The following is a 21,679-nucleotide window of genomic DNA, read 5'->3' as shown; positions in this document are numbered from 1 at the left end:
GATCACAACCAAAGCAAATAAAAATATGATATGCATATCATGACCTATGTATAACATCCAAATTGAAAATTTGGGATGTTACAAACCTACCCCCCTTAAGATGAATCTTGCCCTCGAGATTCGGGTTGGCTAGAAAATAGGTGTGGGTGGTCTTTCCGTAGGTCTTCCTCTCGCTCCCATGTGGCTTGGTGCTCCGTATGGTGGCTCCACTGAACTTTGCAAAACTTGATAACCTTGCTACGTGTAACTCGGCTGGCAAACTCGAGAATCTTGACTAGTTTCTCCTTGTAGGTTAGGTCACTCTCCATCTGAATTGCTTCCAGGGGCACTGTATCTCTCAGAGGAATATCGGCCATCTCAGTGTGGCACTTCTTCAACTGGGAAACGTGAAATACATCATGAACTCCTGACAATCCTTCCGGTAACTCCAACTTGTAGGCCACTTCTCCCATACGTTCCAAAACTCGATATGGTCCTACAAATCTTGGGACTAATTTTCCTTTAACTCCGAATCGTTCAACTCCTTGCAGTGGTGACACGCGAAGATATGCCATGTCTTTGATTTCATAGACTACCTCCTTGCATTTCGTATCAGCACAACTTTTCTGCCTGGACTGAGCTACCTTCAGTCTATCGCGAATCAATTTAACCATCTCTTCAGACTCTTTGATTAAATCGGGTCCAAACAACTGACGGTCTCCAACTTCATCCCACATCAATGGTGTCTTGCACCTTCTTCCATACAAAGCTTCTAAAGGGGCCATCTTCAAACTAGCATGATAACTGTTGTTGTATGAGAACTCTGCATAAGGCAAATTTTCATCCCAACTAGATCCATAATCTAGCGCACAAGCTCGCAGCATGTCCTCCAAAATCTGATTGACTATCTCGATTTGTCCATCTGTCTGTGGATGAAAGGATGTACTGAACTCTAACCTGGTACCCAAAGTCTGGTGCAGATGATTCCAAAACTTCGAAGTAAACTATGTTCCTCTATCTGATACGATGGTCCTCGGAACTCCATGCAGACATACGATCCTGGTCATATATATCTTGGCCAACTTTGCACTCGTATAAGTGGTTTTCACTCGTATGAAGTGAGCCACTTTCGTCAAGCGATCAACTACTACCCAGATGGAGTCGTATCCTGCTCTGGTCCTGGATAATCCCGTGATAAAGTCCATGCCAAGTTTGCACCATTTACATTCGGGTATCGGCATAGGCTGAATTAAACCTGTTGGCTTCTGATGTTCTGACTTAACTCTCTGACATACATCACATACTGCTACATACTCAGAAATATCCTTCTTCATACCGGTCCACCAGAAATGTTCCTTAAAATCCAAATACATCTTGGTGTTTCCGGGGTGGATCGAGTATGGTGAGTCATGAGCCTCCTGAAGTATTAACTTCCTGATCTCTGATTCATTAGGCACGTAAACACGGTCCTCAAACCATAAAGTTTCGTGCTCATCTTCACGAAAACCTTTGGCCTTTCCTTCACTCATCTTCTCCTTTATCTAGGCAATCTCCTTATCATCCTTCTGAGCTTCTCGAATCCTTTCAAACAATGTATACTGAACCTCCAATGCCGCAACAAATCCTCTTGGAACTATCTCCAAACGAAGTTCCCTGAGATCGTCGACTAACTCCTGCGGTAATCCTCCGCTTACGAGGGTATTGACATAACTCTTGCGGCTCAAAGCGTCTGCTACGACATCGGCCTTTCCTGGATGATAATTTAGCTTCATATCATAATCCTTTATTAGCTCCAACCATCTCGTCTGCCTGAGATTCAACTCCTTTTGTGTAAAAATATACTTCAAACTCTTATGGTCCGTGTATACATCACAACAGTTTCCAATAAGAAAATGTCTCCAGGTCATGAGCGCATGCACTACGGCTGCTAACTCCAAATCATGTGTGGCATAATTCAACTCATGAGGTTGAAGCTGGCGTGAGGCATAACAAACAACTCTTCCGTCTTGCATAAGTACAACTCCAAGTCCTAGGCGAGAAGCGTCGCAATAAACTTGGAAATCCTTGCGTATATCCGGAAGAATCAGCACTGGGGCAGTAACCAAACATTTCTTCAACTCCTAAAAACTGGCCTCACATTCCTCGATCCATTTGAACTTGGTGTCCTTCTTCAACAACTCTGTCATGGGTTTCACAATCTTGGAAAAATTCTCAGTGAACCTCCTATAGTATCCTGCGAGTCCTAGAAAACTGCGGATCTCCCCAACTAAGGTGGGTGCCAACCACTCAGTGACAGACTGAACCTTGGTAGGGTCTACTGTTATACCTTCTCCTGATATAAAATGTCTGAGAAATCCAACTTTCTTTCAACCAAAACTCACATTTGCTGAACTTGGCACATAACTGGTGTTCCCTGAGCTTGTCGAGCACCAATCGCAAATGCTCCTTGTGTTCCTCTTCATTTTTCAGGTACACCAATATCTCATCAATGAACACCACAACAAACTTATCCAAGAACTCCATGAACACCTTATTCATCGTACTCATAAAATAGGCAGGGGCGTTAGTCTATCCAAAAGACATGAATGTGTACTCATATAGCCCGTACCTTGTGGTAAAAGCTGTCTTGGGTATATCCTATTCTCGGATCTTCAACTGGTGGTATCCTAATCGAAGATCGATCTTGGAGAACACTTTGGCTCCCTTCCAATCCCGTCGAGCCAGTCATCAACAACTATCGGCTCGGTGCTACTAGAGAACACTGGCAGGTTCAACCTTAGGAAATGGGCTAAGTTTTCAACTGGAGGTGGTGGCGGTGGGTTGTTGTTGTTGCCTTGGTTCTGGACTAGCAACTGCATCAAGGCATTCTGCTGTAGGATCAACTGAGTGAGCTCCGGTGGGAAGACAAATGCGAGGTCACATCTCTGAGGCATGTGATAGGTTTAGAGGGGTGAGAATAGAATAGATTGAGGTCTAGAGAGAAAATCACTACCCATATGCACAGGAGACAAACACATTCATTTCACACCCCTCAATTCAAAAAAGATCATACAATCAATTCTAAACTACCGTTACAAAATACTCGGACTATTACTATATAAATGGGGGATACTAATAGTAATATGGTGGTCAACTAGAAATTTTGATCGGTGGAAGACTCCATGGTATCCGCTCTAGCTTCGTCTTCGTAATCATCATCACAATCGGGGTTGGAGTCGGTGTCATCAATTATGATTGAGTCTTCAGGGTGGTTGTCCTCCTCAGGTGCGCGATCTCCCATGAATATCCCTAACTTATTCTTTAGATCTTCATTCTTCTCCAGTATTACTGCAATTTCCTCTTCATATCCATCGTGTATAGACTTGAGTTCCTCTTCTAGCTCCATGTTCCTGGTCATCATTTTCTTCATGTCTATGATGCTGGCGCACATCTGGTTCTCCTAACAACGAATGTGCTGATTTAACTCCAAGATGTAGGTTGTAATGGACATATCCCTCCTGGTGCAAATCATCTCCCATTGCTCATCTCGGTGTCCACATTTGGTAGATGGTGTCCTTAAGATCCTTGTGGTATACCTCGCCAATGCATCCCATGGCGATGTGGGCTGCCATGCTCTTTCCTAAACTCCAGGTTGGTGCATCAAAGGAAAACTCTATGGGATCAGTAACTGGTGTGAATGTCCTTCCTGGAACATGTACTCCAATTGTCTAGCGCTCTTCTTCAGGTAGGGTGATGGTGTAGGTCCGGATGAAGCTTGGTATTCCAATGCTCAGGTACCTAGTGGCTTCCTTCAGGTGTCATCCAAAAAGGGTGTCATCATCCGGTTGAGCAAACTTGTTCCTTGGATCTGCCATCTATAGAGTAGAAAATGGAGAGGAGCCAGAAATGAGTAGAGAAGAGTGTCCTATGGCTTATCCTAGTGGTCGTGTCCTGCAGTCAACCTGGCTCTGATACCATCTTGTAGCTACCCGACCTCAGATGGTCAAGTCTCTGTGCTTAAGTGTCATCCCTTGATCGGTATGGCTAACACACACAGTACTCGAGGATTTATAACAGAGTTCAATCACATACTTATTACATCGAATGTCTCAAAAGAGAACTTATTACAATAATATGGCTGAAGGCCATCGAAATAAGATAACAACGGAAGCTTCGAAGGTAGTAGAGTCTATCCAACTCCATGGCAAAACTGAGTGCATGACAACGACCTAGCGCACCTTACTCTTTGTCTGAAAACTCTGCAACATAATACGTTGCAGCCTGTGTAGGTCAGCACATGGAATATGCTGGCAAGATAACACTATAGAGCAATGAACAAATAACAGCTATCACTACATTCATATATGGCTACTGGAGGCTCTATGGTTATCATTTGCATAAAGTTAATTTTTCCCTACAACAAAGGAATATATTTTATTTAACTGCAAAGTTGGTTGAAAATTATTGAGAAGGTTCCTCCAACTCAATCCCAAAATAATAATTATAACCCAACAAATTAATTAAGTAAAATGATGAGATCAAATCAATAATTCAAGTACCAGATTCTCAAGATCTCCCTAACCGGGGACACGGCTAACCACGATTAGTTTGTACACTTTGCAGAGGTTTGTGCACTTTTCCCCCACAAGACTCGATCTCCTCCATTGGATTTCTCGCACTACATGGTGTTTGAGCAACAGATGACTGAGACACAGTCTTTTAGAAGCATTAACTCTTTACTCTGGGTAGACAATACCACCTACATCCCCTACATCTGCTAGCCTACCACTTAAATAGGTCACACAATTTACTCAACTATGCCAGAGCCCATAATGGCTTGTGGCTGCACACAGAAGTTTCTAGCATGAATAATCGCAAGATCCCTTTGAGCCTGGGTGGCAAATCATAGGATGATCACACGGGTACTCCAGGATATCCAAGGACAACACTGGATTGCTCCAGGTGTCCGGACAACCACTACATGCTCGAGGGTGCCCATACCAATCCACCCAGATCTGTATTAAATTAATCACCTTAAGTTTAACCATTAATTAATAATAACTCTCACATCTATCATGGATCACTCAAAACCAAACCACGTCTACTAGCATAGCATAGCAGTATAAGCATAACATAGAACTCACAGGGTTTGATATAAAAGGCAATAGGTTCCTACCTCATCAACTACCTCCCGATACCCACATGTTAAACAAACCTACTCATGCAATGTTTGAGGGTAGAAACTAATGCGTAAAAACAGGATAATAAAGGGATATATTCAAAGTGTTACTTGCCTTGCTGACGATCTGAAAACCCTAGTGACTCGTAGTAGCATGCTTCGCACTCCAGAAATCTATCATGAACAAACAATAGCATACATAAGCACTCAAGCATAAGATGCAAAGGTAAAACAAAAAGGAAAAGATCCAAACTGAAATTTCAAGTGAAGAACTTCGATTTGCAAAAAGAATCAATTCAATCGAAGGTACGAAACTCAAACTACGATCAAAAGAAGTTCAAAATCAAAACTGCTTGAAACCAAATTTTAAATTGTCAAAACCATGTTCAAGTTGATTATAAAGAAAGAGTGGAACAAGATGAAGATTTTGGCGTTGGTTTCACTGGATTTGGATAAACGAGCAAAAAGCAACGAGGGTTTGAAGTTCAGGGACTAATCTGTGATAAAAGTATTCGCTATAAGAAAATAAAACTAAAAAGAAAAACCTAATAAACGAACGTTCGTAAACAGAGGCTAACGAACGAACATGTTCGCTATAAGAAACTAACGGGTGAACGTTTGTCAACTAACGAACTAAAATGAAAACCGATCAAAAGAATAAAAACCGAAAAAACCGAGATGGCGGTTCGGCTTATACTGGAAAACCGGCGAGATCCGACGGCAGCGGGGACGAGCTCCGGCGAGGCGGAACGAGGCGGCAGCGACGGAAACGGTGCAGGAGGCGGCGCGGGCGGCGGCGGCGCGGGGGGCGGGAGGCGGCGGCGCGGATGCGGCAACGGCTGCGGCTGCTGCTGTTGCGGGAGGCGGCGGGCGGCGGTGGTGAGAAGAGAGGGGGGCTCGGCTTTTAAAGCCTGGGGCGGTGGCTTGGGGAGGGGGCAACGATTGCAGCGACGAAGAGGAGTTCGGCTCAGACTCCGGTGGCGGCGCGCGCGTCCGCGAGGCGGACTCGGCGAGGCGGCGGCTGGCTGGGCCGACCGAGGAGATTTGTTTTAATAAAATCGCCGTGGAAGAAAAATCCTAATAAAATATTTAAAAAATCCTAAAAATCTCAGATACAATTTTCACCGTCCAATCCTTATATTTAGGACATGATGAACATTTTTCTGGACTAAATGCAAATATTCGAAAATGCAAGTTTTTCTCTAATTCAAATAAAATAGCAAATAAAATACAAATAAATTAAGAAAATGATTTTAAAATTTCTCCTCCAATATTTCTCTTGTGTTGAAGAAGTCATATTATCTTCTCTATTTTATTTTTTATTGAAAATAATTGGTGGGAAAAATATTAAAATCAAATTGATCCTTTATTCAAATTTGAAATAAATTCAAATATGAAATTTTTAGTGAAACCTCCAACTCTCTCCTTGTGTCCTTGAGTTGCTTAAGATTTCTAGGATCACAAGCAAAGCAAATAAAAATATGATATGCATATGATGACCTATGTATAACATCCAAATTGAAAAATTGGGATGTTACACCTCCACTATCACAGAACAGGCTCTCACGGAATATGTTCAAGTGGGCTTTCTGTCCACCAGAGATGTTATTCATTGGCGAGCTCTAGGAACAGAAGTGAGCCAGAGCCAAAGGAAGGCGAGGTCATAGTCTTTGCTGACCATATGAACTGTGGCTTCTCTCCGCCCGGCTCAAAATTCTTTCACAATGTGCTGCACTTTTTCAACCTACATCCTCAGGATATTGGACCCAATTCCATCTCCAACATCTGCAACTTTCAAGTCTTTTGCAAAGTCTATCTTCAAGAGGAGCATAGTGTCAATCTTTTCGAGAATATTATTATCTAAACCGCCAAACTGAATTCACAGATGGACCTTGCCTAGAACTTGGGGGCATTTCAATCCAAAGGCGAAGAGATGCTATCTTTCTCGCAGCTTCACTTCCCAGACATCCTAAGGACTGGAATCAAACCAGGTTCTATTGCCATGATACTTCTCCATCTGACGAAAATCCTTTACCAGGTTTTCGCGACCACCGGCTCAGCCCGAAGCATCCACTTCCAGACCGTCTCACCACTGTTGAATGTGCCATGTACATGCCTACCTTTTCAAAGGTGAGGGCCTTGCTTGCGAATGGATTGACTAGAGTAGACTTGGTTTGAGGCTGGGTCGCCTGGAGAATCATACCTTTTAGCCGCTGCTCCAGTTTAATGTGTGAATATTCCAGTGATGTCAAAGACTCGCTGCGGTACTCTCCAATCCGTCTAGAAGATAAGGAGATCAATGATATGACTAAGACTCTGCTCAATGAGAGTTTAGAGACTTGCAGCAAAGTGGGGCTGAACCCCTTCTGCACTCTTAACCTGGCTCCAGCCGTAAGAACCTTATCCCGATTTTCTTATAATCATTATCCATATTGCATTGCACATTTTTCATCTTAGTTTGCTTCCTTTTCAGGCGGACGCTCCCTTCTAGAGCAAGAAATTGCAAGATAAGCCAGCCAAGAAGGCTAGAGATAAGATGAAAGCTTCCAAGAAAATCACCAAGAAGAAGGCAAACACATCAGAACTTTTTGCACCGAACGATGATGAGTTAGAGGTAGAACTTGATTCCCTTGGCTCATTTTTTGTACACCTTATTGATGCTGACCCCTCTCAGGATGACGCAGAGACCAGCCAGGCTGAGGCTGCAGGGGAAAATATCATTTCCTCCAACTCAGAACCTTCACCAGGACAGAAAGTTCGGCAAGCAACCCGAAAAGTAAGGTTTTCTCACCCTTTCGCTTACTTGGATCCAAATTTTATTTTGAAGAAACAACAGCATGAGGCTCGGCTTACAACCCAGAGCAGCGGGGGAGGTGATCTACGTGCCGGCTTTCCCAATACACCGGCCCCTCGCAAACACCGAGAAAAGGTTTCACAGATTTCCGACTTGGCTTTTCCAAAGGTGGGTCTTATCCGACAACCCCTTAACCTTTCCGACTCAAACTATCAGGGAACCTCTCACTCCTCAACTAGTGACTCCACTGGGACTCAGATCCCCCTCTTCAAAGTCGCGCATGTGTGAGAACATTAATTTTCTTTGCTTAAAAACACTCTTCAAGTTATCATGCTAACATCTTTACATGTCTTATTTCTAGTGGCAAAGCCAAGCCAAGAAAAAAGGTGAAGATAAACCAGCCGGTTGAAGACCCCAAGGTTGCTGAACCAACCATATCTGCAGCTTCACACCATACACCTGTTGATGACCCGCCACCAGAAACTCTCAATATCTTAGCGGATCCCATGGACGTTGAACCACCCCATGCTAAACCGCCAAGTCATGCCAAGCCTGCTAAAGAAGAGGCTGAGGACGTCATAGTTACTAGGAATGGTTATACAAAGCCAGCCCATCCCGCTGTTTTATCAAAACATAGTACCAAATAGGAATTCTCCGCTGCTGACAAAGGAAAATGGAAATTCGACTTAGAAAGCTACGCCAGCTTTAGTGCCGGCGAGATTCACTCGGGATATTTAAGCCGTCTGCATACCAGACGAGACATGGAAGCCGGCTTGGTCAATATGATGAAAGAATGCTTTGAGCTAACCATTGGAACCCTTCTCATATCAATACATATATCAACCGCTAAGTCTATAGGATACGGAAAAAAATTGAGAATGTTGTAGACTTAAATGATAGCGTTCATGCAATCCTTCCAAAATACCCTATCTGTATTAGATCCAAATGAGTATTCCCCAAGGGCCGGTGAAAGCACAAGTGCTCCCTGGGTGATTTTGGTAATTAATGTCAACATATCTCTTGTTGGACTAATACCTTTATCTAGTATATTTCAGATGAGTTCAACAGTGGAGTTGCGTGGACAAGAGGATGTGGAACCCCTTCAAGATGCTAAGGACAGAAGATTGGCAAAAGCTCGAAAAGCTCAAGACTCTACATTTTCACTTTAGTGATCCAAGATTACATTGAGTCCATAGGAAAGCTAATACTATTAAAAGGGGATGAGGTGTTGCTTAACGGCTTGCTAGCTCAAAGTGCTTAGTGATATGCTCCAAAGACCTCAGCCACTTTCTCATTTCCACATATGTCCCAAACCAAAAGTCAAACTCGGCCCCACCAATTTTATCTATCCGGCGCCACCGAATTCATTTGACATAGCCACTGCCAGAAACCCTAATCAGTTTGGTCCCACCGATGGGATCTTGGTCTCACCGAGATGGGCTTGCAAACTCTCTGTTACCTGTTGCAATAATTTTGGTCTCACCGAGATATGCAATCGGTCCCACATAGTTTGCTTGACCAACTCTCTGTTTTTCTTATTACCAAAATCGGTCTCATCGAGTTGAGGTTTTGCCCTAACCCGAGCACATCGGTCCAACCGAAAACTCTAACATTCACATTTTTGAACCATATCGGTCTGACCGAGTTTCTCGATTCGGTCCCACCGAGTTTGCTGAATTGTGTGTAACAGCTAGATTTTGTGTGGAGGCTGTATATACCCCTCCACCCATCCTTCATTTGTGGAGAGAGCCATCAGAACGTGCCTACACTTCTACCATACATTTTCTGAGAGAGAACCACCTACTCATGTGTTGAGACCAAGATATTCCAATCCAACCACAAGAATCTTGATCTCTAGCCTTCCCCAAGTTGTTTTCCACTCAAATCATCTTTCCACCAAATCCAAATCTGTGAGAGAGAGAGTTGAGTGTTTGGGAGACTATCACTTGAAGCACAAGATCAAGGAGTTCATCATCAACATACCACCTATTACCTTTTGGAGAGTGGTGTCTCCTAGATTGGTCAGGTGTCACTTGGGAGCCTCCGTCAAGATTGTGGAGTTGAACCAAGGAGTTTGTGAGGGCAAGGAGATCGCCTACTTCGTGAAGATCTACCCAAGTGAGGCAAGTCCTTCGTGGGCGATGGCCATGGTGGGATAGACAAGGTTGCTTCTTCATGGACCCTTCATGGATGGAGCCCTCCGTGGACTCGCGCAACCGTTACCCTTCGTGGGATGAAGTCTCCATCAACGTGGATGTACGATAGCACCACCTAGCAGAACCTCACCAAAAATCTCCGTGTCTCCAATTGCGTTTGCACACTCCAATCCCATTCTTTACTTTCTTGCAACTTGCATGCTTTACTTTCCGCTGCTCATATACTCTTGCCATGCTTGCTTGAAATGTTTAGTGAATGTTTAAACTTGTGCTAAAACTCCACCTTAACTTAAAGAAATTAAAAACTTCTACTTTTCTTTATTGAGGGTCTAATCACCCCCCCTCTAGATACCTCTTCTTGATCCTACAATTGGTATCAGAGCATTGGTCTCCATTGCTTTGGTTTAATCACCATTGGAGGAAGATGGATGAGTCTATGTTGGGGAGTCTTAGACGTAGAGTGCCTATACTTGATGGAGAGTTCTTTCATGAATGGAAAATTGAGATGCTTGAGATTTTCAATGAATATCACTTAAACAATTACATTACTAGCCCTTGTGCACCCCTTGTTGACCCCTTGCATCCTACTCTTAATGAGTCTATTGACATGATCCGTAATCTTAGAACTGTCAATTTAATCACTAGAAGATTACCTAGAAACTTGATTGCTAGCTTGCCTGCTCTTGATTGTGCCTACACCATATGGAGATTTCTTGAGGAACGATTTCCAAACTATTCCTTGAAAAACTTAGATGAGATTCTTCATAAGTCTATTGTCTTGAGTAAGATGAATTCCAATGATCCTAAGTTTGGTGATTGTTTATTTGAGCTTAGTAACCTCATGCGTGCTAAAGGAGATGTTGGAATCATTAGCAATAACATCTCCGAAGCCATTAGAATTCATAAAGATGAACATTGTGATGATCACTTATCTAATGAATCACTCTCTAGGAATTGATCAATCACAAGATGATGTTGAACATGGATACTATGATGAGGATGATGATAGTGACCTTGATCTCGATGAGTCTATGAGACACTTTGGTCTGATGACTAATCTTCGCGGCTACATGGCTGGAGGAAAGAAATGGGTTCTTGATAGTGGATGTACCGATCACATGACCGGAGACAAGGATATGTTTCGTGAGCTTTCTGAAAACGATGGCCCTCGAAAGTATGTCACCTTTGGTGACAACTCAAAGGGTAAGGTGGTTGGCCTTGGTAAGGTGGCCATCTCACATGATAGCCCCATTCAAAATGTTATGCTTGTTGAATCTCTTGGCTATAATTTACTTTCCATATCTAGACTTGCTGACTTTGGTTTCAATGTCCTATTTACTGAAGTAGATTGCCAAGTGTTTCGTAGAGATAACCATAAAATGGTCTTTACCGATTTACGTAGAGGTGCTCTCTACATTGTTGATTTCACCAAAAAGGCTCAACCTAGAACTTGCTTAATTGCTAAATCCTCTAAAGGCTGGTTGTGGCATAGAAGGTTAGGTCATCTGGGCATGCAAAATCTTGATAAGTGTCGGTGTCAAAACCGGCAGATCTCGGGTAGGGGGTCCTGAACTATGCGTCTAAGGCGGATGGTAACAGGAGACAGGGGACACGATGTTTACCCAGGTTCAGGTCCTCTTGATGGAGGTAAAACCCTACATCCTGCTTGATTGTTCTTGATGATATGAGTATTACAAGAGTTGATCTACCACGAGATCAGAGATGCTAAACCCTATAAGCTAGCCTATGGTATGATTGTATCTTGTCCTACGGACTAAAACCCTATAGTTTATATAGACATCGGAGGGGTCTAGGGTTACACAAGGTCGGTTACAAAGGAGGAGATATACATATCCGTATTGCCTAGCTTGCCTTCCACGCCAAGTAAAGTCCCATCCGGACACGGGACAAAGTCTTCAATCATGTATCTTCATAGTCCCATAGTCCGGCCAAAGGATATAGTCCGGCAGTCCGGAGACCCCCTAATCCAGGACTCCCTCAGTAGCCCCTGAACCAGGTTTCAATGACGATGAGTCCGGCGCGCAGTCTTGTCTTCGGCATTGCAAGGCGGGTTCCTCCTCCGAATACACAACGGAAGAGTTTGAATACAAGGATAGTGTCCGACCCTGCAAAATAAGTTTCACATACCACCGTAGAGAGAATAATACTTCCACAAATCTAATCTGCTGACACGTTTCGATAGTACGACATCACTTCATGGCCCGGTTATTATTCGAACCACTTTTCTCAACCAGATCTGCACATATCATGAGGCGGTTTTCTTGATACGTCTTGTCAAAGCAGAGATCGTGTTCCCCTTATCACGGGATTATCATCAATACGGACGTGGGTAACCCAACCACGCCATCAATTACGGCGCCTAGGGAATAAGCGGTTTTGCCAGGCAAGTGGGGAGACTCATCGCCTCCTCCGCCCTTATAAAGGGACAAAGATTTACTTTTTCCACCATGCCTTCTTCCTTCTCGCTTACCCATTCCCGCACACCCGAGCTCTAGCGCCCAAGCTCATGTTCTTCTTCTCAAACCACTCCAATCATGTCTGGAGCAGGAGGCAAGTGGTTGGTCTCCTCCATCATAGAGGAGAACATAAAAAAGTTACGGGAAGCCGGATACCTAGCGGCGAATATCGCGCACCGGCTGCCGAATGTGGGGCAGATCATCCCAACACCCGTACCCCATGAGAAGGTAGTTTTTATCACCCATTTCATCCGTGGACTGGGATTTCCACTCCACCCGTTTGTCCACGGGCTCATGTTCTACTACGGGTTGGATTTCCATGATCTGGCCCCCAACTTCATCCTCAACATCTCGGCGTTTATCGTCGTGTGCGAGGCCTTCCTTTGCATCAGGCCCCACTTCGGCCTATGGCTGAAAACCTTCAATGTCAAGCCGAAGGTGGTGGGTGACCAGCAATAAGAATGCGGAGGCGCCATGGTGGGCAAGATGCCTAATGTCACCTGGCTCGAGGGTACCTACGTGGATACCATAAAGGGGTGGCAATCGGGGTGGTTCTACATCACCGAGCCGCGCGACTCCAACTGGGTGGCGGCCCCCAAATTTTGATCTGGAATCCCCACGTGGCTCACCTCCTGGAAAAAGAAGGGCCTGTCCTGGGGTTCTTCGATAGAGCTGACCGGACTCCATACCTGCATCCAGAACATGACGAACAAGAAAATTAAGCTCGTCAATGTGGTCCAGGTTATGCTCTTCCCCCGGATCCTTCCGTGCCAACGACGGGCATTTGTTTTGTGGGAGTTTGACTCGGCCCAGCACCAGATGCTGCGAGAGCTCTATGACATGATGCACAAGGATGTTTGGAGGGTGCTGTTCAAGGGCGACGAGATGCCTCCCTCCCTCACCGAGGACCGCGGACTCAGCGCAAAGCGCCGCGCCCATCCGGTAGGCTTTTATATCTCTCAGGGTATTTATGTGCCCTGGTTTAGTTATGTGCTGGATCTATGCTTTCATTTCATTAATAGGACTGGATAAAGACAGCGAAGCAGCTTGATTGCCCAGCTCCCTTGCCCGAAGATCCTGCAAACGCTCTTCTAACGAAGATGCTGACTCCGGCACCTTACGAGGTGCCGGAAAAGACGGTCAAGAAGAAGGCCGCGGGGACCCAAAAGGGTCTCCGACGCAAGGTTCTATCGGACTCATCGTCCGATGAGTCCGACGCGCACTCCTCCCACAAAAATGAGGAGGAGTAGAAAAGTTCTCCCCCCAGCCGGGGGAGACAAGAAAAGGAAGGCCGACCCATCCGGGGAGGCCGAAGGGTCCAAGAAGGGAAAGACCCTTCCTCCGGACTATGCCACGATGGCCATCGACAGCGGCGGCGAGTGGCTACCCAGGGACAAGCCCCTGGTGAAGTCGTAAGTGTCCGGACACCATAGTACTTCATGGTATGTTTTATTGTACTGCCTTTGCTCATGAAGAACATGATTATGCAGTCCGGCCCGAGCTCATCTCGACGTACCCTTGTCGAGCGGCTCTTTGGGCTCGTCGGATATGAACAGCGGTTCTCCTCCGACGACTTTCACCCCTCGCCCTGCGGAGAACGCCGAGGTGGTGTATCAAAAGGCACCGACCCAAGGGGAGGTGATCCTGGGGGCGCCTCATGGCGACCTCCCGGACCCTGGGTACCAAGGGAGCGAGGCTCCTACAGGCTTCGAGTTCGGGCCCCAGCCGGACACTGCGCCAGAACCTTCGATGGTTCCGGACTCCAACAGGTGGTCCCCCATTAAGGGGGCAAACCATCCGTGCCGGTGTCCTCTGTCCAACTAGAGGCACCGGACAACTTGCTGGAAGCGCTTCACAGCGCTTCCATCGATAAGGAACACTGCACTATCATGAGTGTGGTGGTCAAGAAGGTTCAGTCCGCCAAAAAACGGACTGACCGAAGCTTGCGCCAGCCTCTTAACAGGCTTTGAGGTAAGCATTCATAGAATAAAAATATTACCGCATAGATAGTAGCCCCTGATGCTCTGTTCGGCGTTCGCGAAGAAAAGCCGAATAGAGTATCAAATGATAACTCAGGAGTCTAATTAGAGTATGTCTATGTGTATGTGTAGGCTTCCCTACTGGCCGCTGCCGCACGTACTGCGGAGGTCTCTACATTGAAGCAGACCCTGAAGCGGTCCGAGGACGATCTCGGCCTTACCAAGGGGCAGCTCAAAGAGAGCAAAGGTAAGATATACCCCAGTTTATATAGTTAAGAAGAAGTTCGGTGTAAAGTAATAGGATCATCATGAATTTGTCAGGGGCCACGACCGAGGTGGAGACCCTGAGGAAGGCATTGTCCGCGGCCGAAGACAAAGCGGCCAAAGAACGCATTGAACAGGAGAAGCAAGAAGCCCGAGTGGGCGAGGTGCAACAAGAGCTCGAGGCTCTCGCCAAAAAGCACGATTCCTTGGAGCTTGACTCCAAGACGTGAGAGTCCGAGCTCGCGCAGGTGCTTGAAAGCGTCTGGAGCGCCAAGGCCGAAGCCCACAAGGCCCTCCAAGAGATTGATGCGGTGAAGAAGATAGCAGCGGGTAAGGCATTCAATATGCAAAGCAAGCATGTGAAGGAGACTTTCCTTTTTCTTACCCGAGTTCGGAGCTCTCCAGGAGCGTTTACGGATCTTCCCCGCAGTGTTCTAGATGCCGTGGAGTTTTACCGGGCTGAGGAGGGGAGCTCAACGGAGAAGTTGTTCTGGTCTCAGTATACTGGGACCGAACACCCCGTGTCCTTGAGCGACCAGCTGAAGTAGTTGGTCAAACTTCACAAGGCGGCCGAACAGGCCATGAGGGGCCTTATAGTCCAGATGTGGCCTGGCGAGCCCCTGTCAGGCAGCTACTTCAGTCTGGTGAGGCGGCTGGTGGAAGCCTACCCACGGCTTGAAGTCATCAAGCGATTCGTCTGCATCGAAGGTGCATGCAGAGCTTTTGCCCGAGCGAAGGTGCACTGGGCGAAGCTGGACGCCATGAAGCTTGTGAAGGAGGGGCCGCCGAAGGGCAAGGAGCATCGCTGCCCCAAGAATTACTATGAGAGCATCCTGAAGGGTTCCCGCTTAGTGGCAGATGAGTGTGCCAAGGATGTAATTTTTGAATGAACATGCCCACGTGATCCTGTAATATGAAACGAGTTCTTTTGCCCAATGCGACGCTTTCTTAATTTAAAATATTACCTTCTGTGCGGCCGTTTATAAAATCTGAGAGTTGGCCAGTCTTCGGCTTCTGCCCCCATGTAACTAGTACTGGGGTGTTCGGGGTAAATCTGAACACTCTTTACCCCAATTTTGGGTCCTTCAAGGGAGGTGCTCATTGCAACGAACCAGGAAATCGGACTACAATGCTTTATCACTCTTACTTAGCCATAGAAGTCTATGATTTTAATTTTTTGGCGAAGCCCCTGGTATTCGAGGGCCGAATTTTGGGCCCTATACACGCCTAAGCCGGACAAGGCCGACTCTTCACCCGAAGCGGAAAAAGTCTTTAAGGACTTGAGACCTCTCGAACAGCGACCAGTCTCTCGCCTTATCATGACAGTCAGTTTTTGGCTTTCTCTACTGAGGTGCTCGTCCGGAAGAACCGGGACACAATCGCAGTAGTTCTCCCACCGCTACCTTAGCCGATATAGCGGAACGTAAGGTACCAAAGCATGGGAGCCGGGCAACCCAACATTTTACCCAAGACATGATTCGGAGCTGATGCATATAATGCTATAAGTTCGGGGTGCCGCACTGTCGAAAGTGTTCAGACTTCTTGCACTGTATTACGGGGTAAACGAGAGCCCCTGGCGTACTGATCGTACCCAAACGTGCAGGTGCGGAATGTCGTAAATGGACATATAAGAGAAAAAGGAAAACTTAAATAATGCAATGACGGATTAATAATATGCATTGTTATTTGAATAATACGTCGAAGCGTACTAGTACAAGTAGTGCAATAAGCATAAAGTAGGACAATTCGAAATGTCCTATCCCAAGGCAGGCTACGCATAAATAGTGAAAAGCGGGTATATCAAGTATTACTAGAGACCACCTGACGGTTCCCGTGTTCATCTTAGCTTCTTGCCACCTTGGTTGTTGCTTCCGGAATGTGTCCGGCAATCGGACTGCCAGAAAGGGCTTCCGAAGAGTTAGGCCCTGAAAGAGAAAAGGAATGTCAAAGGTATACAGCCCTTGGTGTGGTTAAGCCACAATGCGGGGCGTGTCCTAATTGTGCCCTCGCCTATGTCCATGGTATTTTCAATGCGTAGTTATGTACGCGCGGTACGAATTTCGTCGCTGCACTGGGACTCGGACGGGGGCCGGATTGCTAGGCGAGCACTGATCACGCCGGGCGATCCTGTTTCAGATTGTTCCGGACTCGCTTGAAGGTGTCCGGGGGCAGTAATGCCAAATGAGTAGTCTGCCTGAACAGGCTGCTTTGTGCCTCTGCCGCAAGGGCCGCAGTGTGCTCTTCCGTATGGAGCGTGTCACATCCCTAGTCTGGTATGACCTAGACTAGCTAGCCATTTGAGCATCATATTTAAATTTCATTTAAATTTGAAATGAGGATTGGTGGAACCCTCAGAATCATTTTTGAAAATGACCCAAATAAAAATTTCTCCAAAAGGGTCCAAGAAAATGCTCATGTTGCTCTCTGAAAATATTGGACAGAGATAAAAATCAAAAACAATATTTTTAGGAGCTCATGGATAATTATTTTGGCCATTTGGATTAATTCGATAATTATTTGCTTTGGATATATATTATTATATATTTGAAATATATGTCCAAAAATTATGTCATTTATAAAGGAGCTCTGGAATAATATATCTAGCTCCTGCAAAAATTGGCATAAGGAAATTAAATGATTTAATATATTTATTAAATCAAACAAATGTCAGAAAATTAGAAAAGAAAACAGAAAAGGGGAGAGAGACTTACCTGGGCCACTTACCCGATCGGCCCATTAGCTCGGCCCAGCTGACTCGCCGACGCCAGTCGTCCTCCACCTCCCGCCAGGAGGCCAGGGGCGTGTGGCCGGCGCGTGCGCATCGCCGTGCCGCCACGGCACCTGCCTGCCTGTCCTCCCCCTCGACGCCTGGACGTCCGGAAACGTCGCCACGCGCTGCCCCGCACCGCTCTCACTCCCTCTCCCTCGCCCTCCTCCTCTCCCCCTGCTCTCTCTCTCTCACCCGAGAACCCCCGCCGCCGCCGTTCGCCATAGCCATCGCCACCGACCTCCCCTCGCCTCCCCGACACACGCGGAAGCTCCGCCCCCTCGCCCTGAAGCTCCTCGTCGAGCCACGCACCTCCGGACGGCCTCCATCGCCGCTATCGCCATCGTCTTCCTCCTCGGGCTCCGTCGTCCGCCGCCGTCGATTCGCCGTCACCAGGTCTCCCCCGACCCCGCTGTGCTGCTCTGCGTGATCGCCGTGAGCTTCTTCCCGTTTCCCCTCTCTTCTCCCCCTCGTTTCCGCGCCGTAGCCCCGTTCCCCACCATGGCCGAAGCCATCGCCGCCGCAGCCCCTCGCCGTCGTGGCCAGAGCCACCGCAGCCCGTGCCTGCACCTGCCACCGTGCTCAGTAGCCTCCCAGAAGTCCAACGCCTCCGCCCGCAGCTCCTGCCATGCCCCGTAGCCCGTTCCCGCTCGAAGCCGAGCTCCGGCAGCCGCCCCGAGCTTCGCTCCGGCGAGCTCCGCCGCCCCCGCAGCCTCCCGCGTGCTCCACTTGATGCGCGTGAGAGTGGGCTTCGCTCTCGTGGTCTCCGCCGCCCGAATGGTCGCCGGAACGGCGATCCCGAGCCCCTCCGCCGCGTTTGTTGCCGCCGGCGGCTAAACGCCGGCGTTTTTGCCCCGGTTGACCAGGGGGTTTGACCTCCCCTGGCTCAATGACAGTGGGCCCCATCGTCAGGTGATTAGCTTAGTGCTAATCACCGTTAACTAACCCCCCCGCCCTGACGCTGACCAGTGGGCCCGACCCCCCTAACCTTTTAATTAATCTAAATAAACCCCTGTTAACCCCCCCTGTCACTGACGTGTGGGTCCCACACGTCAGGTTTGACCCGGACCAACCCAGTTGACCGCTGACGTCGTGCTGACGTCATGCTGACGCAATTATTTATTTTCTGGAATTAAAATAATTCAGAAAATCCAGAAAATGATTTAAACTTCAAAAATTCATAGAAATTCAACCGTAGCTCAGATTGAAATAATTTATATATGAAAAATTATCAGAAAAATGCAACCTTTCCATCTGTACTAGTTTCATGCATGAAAAACCAACTTATACATGCTGAATATGGGAAAACACATTATGGCATATATAAGAGACTTAATTTAGTAACGCATTTGAACCTTTGGTTCAAATGGACTTCAAACCAAATGTTTACTAGTTGCATTAGCTCAAAAGCATCACATCTATATGCCATGTTCATGCATCATATTGTTGCATATGATTGTGTTTTGATTGCCGGCACCGTTCCTTCTCGATAGGTCCTGCTCCAGAGACGTTCCAGAGTACCTGTCTGTGAAGCAGTGCCCCCTCCTTGTTGATTTACCAGGCAAGCAAACCCCCTTGTTCATTTCGATAAAACCCTACTCTCTCGCTCCTGCTCTCAGTTATTGCATTAGGACAACAACGGTTCATCTGCTACTTTGTGCTGCGGTAGTTGAACCCATTCCTCTGCATGACCTGTCATTGCCACAGTAAATAGTTGAAACCCACTAGCATGTGTAGGAGTTGATTGAAGCCACTTGTCACATCCCTAGTTCTGACAATGCCTAGTGCTTGCATTAGAATGTTACATCATGTTTAAATTTCATTTAAACCTGAGATGGGGATTGACTAAGCCCTAGCACCAAATGAATTCAACTAGGGTCAAAATAAAACCTTTTTCATTGAACTCAAAATGTCCTCTAAAAATGTTCAACATTTCTGGTTTGAGGTGGAAGCATCTACCAAAAATGGTTTATATTTTTGCAGGACATATTTGGTCACTGAATTAAACCATATTGTATTTGACTTTGGGCATTTAAATACTATAAATAATTTAAATGTTCAAATAAATGTTGGAAATTGTTAGGGGTCACTGAAATAATTCAAAAAGCACCCATAACTGTTTCCAGGATTTTATAAAATGATTTGATATTTTAAATCAATCAAAAACAAATTGCAGAAAATAGAAAAGATAAAACAGAACAGAATTATAAGAGAGAGAGAGAGAAAGACCCGTACCTGGGCCACTTACCTGTAGCCGGCCCAGCTCCCCCCCCCCCCACCTGGCCGGCCCAGCCCACCTCCTCCCCCTTGTCATCTTCCTCCCCTCGCACCGAAGCAGCTCGGTGGCGAGCGCCGATGCCGCCTCGGCCACCTCCCGCTTCCACCGAGGCGTTCCCGAGCCTCCCCCTCATGCCACGCACTTCCCCTCGCCCCCTGCACCTCCCCTCTCTTCCCTGGACCCCGTTCCCTCCTCTGCTTCCCTCCCTGCACGCGCCCGAGCGGAGCCCATCGCCGCCGACGCCGTTACCGGGGCCACAGCCACCCCCTCGCTCCCACTATGCATCACTGAGCTCCGCCCTGACCCCGTGAAGCTACACACGCGACGCACGCGACCAGAGGAGGCCGCAGTCGACCGGAGCATCGTCGTCTTCACCTCCGGTGCCCGGAGATCGACTCCACTGATTCGGCGCGTCCAGAGCTTCCCCGACTTTGTCGTCTCCTCCGCTAGCCCCTCCGTGAGCTCTCCTACGTTTCCCCTCTCTCCCCGTTGGTCTCCCGTGCAGTAGCCATGCTAGCCACCGTACCGAGCGCCGCCGTCCGCCATGGACGCCGGGCATGGCACTGACGTGCTGTTGCGGCCAGTCCGACGAGCCTAGCATGCTCCTAGCTGCCCCAGGAGTCCGCATAGCCCCCTCAGCCAGCCCCCTAGCGCTCCGTAACCTCGCTCCGCCCAAACCCGAGCTCCGGCAGCCGCCGCGGCCTCCACTCCGGCGAGCCCCGGCGTCCCCGCAGCCTCCCACCTACCCCATTAGATGCGGGAGAGCCCGGGCTACGCCCCGGTGCCCTCAGCGCGCGAATCCGATGCCCCTAGCGCAAGTCCGGCGTGCTCCGCCGTGCTCTGTGGTCACCGCCGGCCAAACTCCGGCGGGCCGATGTGGCCACTTAATTAGGGGCTAATCACCCTATGAGCCACTGCCATGTGGGCCCCTGCGCCTAATTAGGATTAGTATTTTTTCTGTTTAGTTTAACTAACCACATGGGCCCCACCCGTCAGCTTTGACCACGCTAACATGGACGTTGACCGACCCCACACGTCAGTATTGACCTGCTGACGTGTCTGTTGACCCGGCCCCACCTGCCATTGACACTAACCAGCCTCAGTCACTGACCAGTGGACCCCACTGGTCAGGTTTGACCACCAGCAGCGTCTGTTGACCTGCTGACGTCATAGTGACGCAATGCTGACGCCATAATTCATTTTCTGGAATTATTTTAATTCTAAATATTCAGGAAATTTTAGAAAATGCCTAAAACTTCAATAAATCATAGAAAATTAACCGTAACTCCAAATTAAATAATTTATATATGAAAAATTATCAGAAAAATTCAAGGAATCCATCTGTACCATTTTCATGCATGTTAGAACAACTTATCACTACTGTTTAGCACAAATCATATAAAGGGCATTTAATTAATCACATATGGAGTTTGAATTTGAATCTTGGATTCAAACCAACTTCATTTAATTTGGTTTTAGGTGCATTAGCCCAAAACACATTCATATTGCCATGTCATAGCATGCATCATATTGTGCATTGCATTGATCGTGTTTTTCTGTATTTGCCGGTATTTGTCCCCTCTCGATAGACGTGATACCGATGACGTGATCGTTGACACTGATGAAGACTCAATGTTATCTTCAGAAGTGCCAGGCAAGCAAAACCCCCTTGTTCATTCCGATAAAATCCCACTCTCTCGCTCCTGCTCTCTTTTACTGCATTAGGACAACAACGATTCAACTGTTACTTGCTGCGGTAGCTGAACCCCTTTATCCTCTGCATAACCTGTCATTCCACAGTAAATAGATGAAACCCACTAGCATGAG

The sequence above is a fragment of the Triticum aestivum genome, chromosome 3A, assembly GCF_018294505.1.
Source record: "Triticum aestivum cultivar Chinese Spring chromosome 3A, IWGSC CS RefSeq v2.1, whole genome shotgun sequence".
Taxonomy (NCBI): domain Eukaryota; kingdom Viridiplantae; phylum Streptophyta; class Magnoliopsida; order Poales; family Poaceae; genus Triticum; species Triticum aestivum.
The sequence above is the reverse complement of the archived record's forward strand: the minus strand, read 5'-3'. Positions refer to the sequence as shown.